Source organism: Urocitellus parryii, chromosome 3, assembly GCF_045843805.1.
Source record: "Urocitellus parryii isolate mUroPar1 chromosome 3, mUroPar1.hap1, whole genome shotgun sequence".
Lineage (NCBI taxonomy): Eukaryota > Metazoa > Chordata > Mammalia > Rodentia > Sciuridae > Urocitellus > Urocitellus parryii.
The window spans coordinates 39,370,904-39,375,769 of NC_135533.1; the positions used below are offsets into that span (position 1 = coordinate 39,370,904).

Sequence of the window (4,866 nt, forward strand, 5' to 3'; positions counted from 1 at the left end):
AAAAGACTAAAGGTCTGCAATCGAACAGGGCATACAAGTATTTTCTTTTTGTTTTTGTTGTTAAAGCAGTGAGAGCACAATACCTTATAGAATACAGAGATAAGAACTAAATGACCATGCTACTGTTGCAGAAATGAGATATTTTCACACGACCATTATTTTTCCCCATTCCATTTCCACCTGATATTAATCAGAATGTATCATCAGCCAATGGTTTTTCTTTAATGCAATAAAATGGTGCAGAAACACCAATTAATTAATGTACAATAAAGGAATGGGAAAGAGAAAAATGAAAGTATACAGAAAGGAATACTACAGTGATTAGGATTTGGTCAGAATTGAATTGCAGTTTTCTAATTGAGAATGTATTCTTGGACTGTAAAAACAGCCTCAGCAAACCACCCCACCAAAAAAAAAAAAAAAAAAATAGACTTCTGGAGTCAAGTAGAAGGTTCCAGTTTTTAACAGACACCTCCTGTCTGGGGCTGGATTACATCAATTGTAGCTTCATCCTCAATCCCCAGCCATGCAGATGTGTCTGTTTCATTGATTGGCTGCCTGTCAAATTGGAATCTAACCTGCTTCATTGAAATAACCCTGTCATTTCCAATATGCTTTTATTAGTTTACTAAGTAGTATTTGCCTCTTATTCTTAAACTGCAACACAGAACCATCCTGCACCACCACCTTCAGATTAATATGATCATTGTTCTCAGATTTGACACCTTCCTTGAGCTTTTTATTGGTGATGGCAAACACAGGAGTCTCCTCACTAAACAGGTAACAGGGCCTCACCAAACCAGCATACAAACAGCACCAGGAGTGGTAGAAGGTGGCAATAGCGGTGGTCTTGTGCTGATCTTGGTACAACAATTATTATAGCTTCAGAAACCACAAGGCCATAATTAGCCCAATTTTATGCATCACTTCAGATTCCCTTAGACAGCTCTAGAGTTTTACCCTTGGCCAGTGACAATTCAAACCCACCAATATAATATATCCCTGAAATTTCGGGCTTTGCCCACTATTTCCAAATTTGAACAATGAGTGATAGGGCATGAGCCCTTGCACCCTGGATCTACATACAGCATATGGGGCTGCATCATGCAACCTAGAAATGCTAGAATTTTACCCTATGGAACAAATTATAACCAATGGAGAGCAAGTGATAAGCTAGAGTCAAGCAAAACTATTTCCTCTCTTTCATTCTATTCTACCAACTGTTCAAAATAAAAATGCTTTTTAATTAAAATTTTAACTGTATGCATTATTGGGGACCATGTGATATTATAATATCTATTAATTGTATAAAGTTTAATAAAATTCAATAAAATATTCTCAAATATTATCATTACTTTAAAGTGAAGACATTTAAAATCATTTCTTTTTTAGATGGAATGTACACTATTATTCTTTTCAGTCACCCTACAGTGCAACATCACATCAGAAATTATTACCCAAACTAACTATAACTTAGTACCCACTGACCAACCTTCTCACTCTCCTCCTACTCTCTCCAGACTCTGGCAACCATCATTCTACTACCAACTCTGTGGGATCAACTTTTTTGGATTCTACATGAGTTAGATCATGCAGTACTTTTCTCAGTTCACTTAACCTAATGATCTCCAATTCATTCTTATTGTGGCTGAACAGTATTCCCTTAGGTATATGTACCACAACTTCTTTTATCCATTCATCAGATGATGGACAAACTTCAGCTGTTTCTATTTCTTGTCTATGAAGTGGTGTCTGATAAACATGGGAGAGCACATGTCTCCTCAAGATATTGATTTTATTTTCTTCAGATAAATACTCAGTAGTGGTATTTCTGAATCAAAGGATAGTTATATTTTTAAATGTTTGTGGGACTTGAACTTGCATACTGTTTTTTCACAGTGCTATAATAATATAATATAATTCACATTCCCATCACAATGTCCAAGAATTCCCTTTCTCCACATCCTCACGGGCACTTGGTACCTTGAATCCTTTTGATAATAGCTATTCTTAATGGAGCAAAGTGGTAATTCACTAAAGTTTTGAACTGCATTTCCCTGATGATTAGTGATATTAAGCATTTTTATACACCTGTGGGTCATTTGTATACCTTCTTTTGAGAAATCTCCATTTACGTCTATTAACCATTTTTTAAAAATTGGATAAGTGTTTTTCTTTCTTTTTTGTTTATATTTTTGCTACTTAGTTTTTGGAGTTCCTTATATATTTTAGATATTAACCATTTGTCAGATGTAAAGTTTGCAAACAATTTCTCCTATTCTGTAGTTTGTCTCTTTACTTGGTTGTTCCTCTTCTTGTGCAGAAGCTTTTGGGTTTAATGCACTTTCATTTGTCTGTCCGTGTTTGTTTCCTGTGTTTGGGGGTTCATGTCCAAAAGAGTCTTCTCCCATCCCAATGTCCTGAAGCATTCCCTTTATAAGTTCTTCGAGTAGTTTCATAGTTTTAGCTGTTCCATTAAAGTCTTTTGAGTTAACTTTTGTAATTTGTGACAGAAAGGGGTATAATTTAATTCTTCTACATGTGAATTCCCAATTTTCTCAACCCACTTATTGAATAGACTGCCCATTCTCCAAAGCATGTTCTTAATATCTCTAATAAAACTTTTTGCCTTACGTGCCTCACTGTCACCTCTCCACTGAAAATAACTGGCATAAAGTTTGTACTTTTTTCACTTAGAATTTTAGATCCATAATATAGGTTTTGAGAAAATTCACTTTAATGACTACATCATATTTCATTGTTCATGTATACCCATGAACATCCCCTACTGTTAAACATATGTGTTAGTTCTACTTTTTGTTATATATAATGCACATTTTCGATTTATGGATGATATGGCTCAGAAGCTGCTATGGTTTAATGTAGCCCCCAAAGTTCACATTTTGGAAATAATCTACTCATTCATACACTGACAGTATTTGGAATTGAGACCTTTAAGAGGTAATCAGGCTTAGAGGAAGTCATGAGGGTGGGATCCCCACATCAGGATTAGTTGCTTTATAAGAAGAGGAAGAGAGATCTGAACTTGGGTATTGCTGCTCTAGTGCCATGTGACACTTTCCTCTACATTGTGATGCAGCATGAAGGTCCTCTACAGAGGCCAGTACTGTGATATTGGACTTCCCACCTTTCAGAACTGTGAGAAATAAATTTCTTTTTCTTATAAGTTCCTCATTTTGTGGTATTGTTACAGCAGCAGAACACAGGCTAACACAGAGACCAAGAAAATTCTTCTATAAATAACTGTTCTAGACTTTTGGGTTTATATTTTCTCTGTTGAAACTATTCAATTCTGCCATGGTAGCACAAAGTCAGTCATGGAAATTTGTAAATAAATGAGTATGACTGTGTTCTAATTAAATGTTATTTACAAACAAGGGCAATGAGTCATATTTGTCCAAGTGGCCATAATTTATGATACCTGATATAGTTGTCTGTAAGTCATCTAGATAAGATAGTGCAGGAAATTTTTAATTCAAAATAAATCCATAACAGTTCAGTCTTTGATACCTTATTTTTCCCATGGTTATTGACTATTCTTTTTTTATTCAACTTTTTAGGTAACTTGGATCTTGTCTTCTGAAACCCTCTAAAAATCTCTAATTGGTGCAATAAGATCATTGATGTTCAAAATGAATACTGATATGCTTGGATAAAAATCTACCATATTTTTTTCTGTTCTGTATTTTCTTTCTTGTTCTTTGTTCCTGTTTTTGCCTTCCAGTCTCTGTCTTTGAGGTTTTAATAAACCATCTTTTATGATTTCATTTATCTCCTTTTCTTAGCATATTAATTATACTTTCTTCTGTAAAAAAAAATTAGTGATTTACCTGAAGTTTGTAATATGCATTTATCACTTCAAATAACCAAATGCCACTTTACTGATGGTATAACTTTTAACAAAAATTAATCCTAATTCCTCTCTCCTGTATCTTGAATCATTGCTATCACTCCTTTCACTTATATGTAAGTAAACATGAATATATACACACATAGATATATAAATATATACTATCATGCTTAGTCAAATTATTGTTGCTTTTATGCTAGTACAGAAGATCCCCAACTTATTATGGATGGCTTTACTCATGATTCTTTTTTTCAAGATGCATGTCATATCTCTTAAGCTCCTTGGCTCTTCTGTTCTATTTTTGGCAGTCTGTGTTCTCTTTGCTTTTCAGTTTTGAAGGTTCCTATTAATATACCCTCAAGTTACAAGATCCTTTCCCTCATCTCTGTCTATTCTCTTAATAAGCCCAACAAAGTCATTCTTCATTTCTATTACATTTACTTGACTCTAGCATTTCTTCTTGGTTCATTCCTAGGCTTTTCATTCCTCTGCTTACATTGCCCATATGCTCTTGCCTGCTGGCTCCGTTGTCCATGAGAGCACTCTGCACAGATGTGTCAAATTCCCAGTGTTTTAATCAGCTTTTTTGCTACTGTCACTAAAAGACCCAAACAGCACAACTGTAGAGGAGGAAAAGTTTATTTAGGAGCTCATGGTTTCAGAAGTCTCAGTCCATAGACAGCTGGCTCCATTCTTCAGGGATTAAGGTGAAGCAGATTAACAATGCAGAAGAGTATAGAGGAGGGAAGCAGCTCAAATGACGATCAGAAGCAAGGAGAGAGACCCCACGGGCCAAATACATAATATATGCCCCAGAGCCACACCCCCAAGCCCCACTTTCCCCAGCCACACCCTACTCGCCTTCAGCTAACACCCAGTTAATCTCATCAGGATATTAATTCACTGATTGCATTAAGACTCTTAAGAACCCAATGATTTCTTCTCTGAACCTTCTTGCATTGTCTCACACATGAGTTTTTTGGGGACACCTCACA

General features: G+C 35.5%; 1 pseudogene; it reads right to left on the reverse strand.

Annotated features, from left to right (window-relative positions):
- Nucleotides 1–461: 461 nt before the first annotated feature.
- LOC113196804 (small ubiquitin-related modifier 2-A pseudogene) lies at nucleotides 462–2,459 on the reverse strand (annotated as a pseudogene).
- Between the last annotated feature and the right edge of the window lie 2,407 nt (nucleotides 2,460–4,866).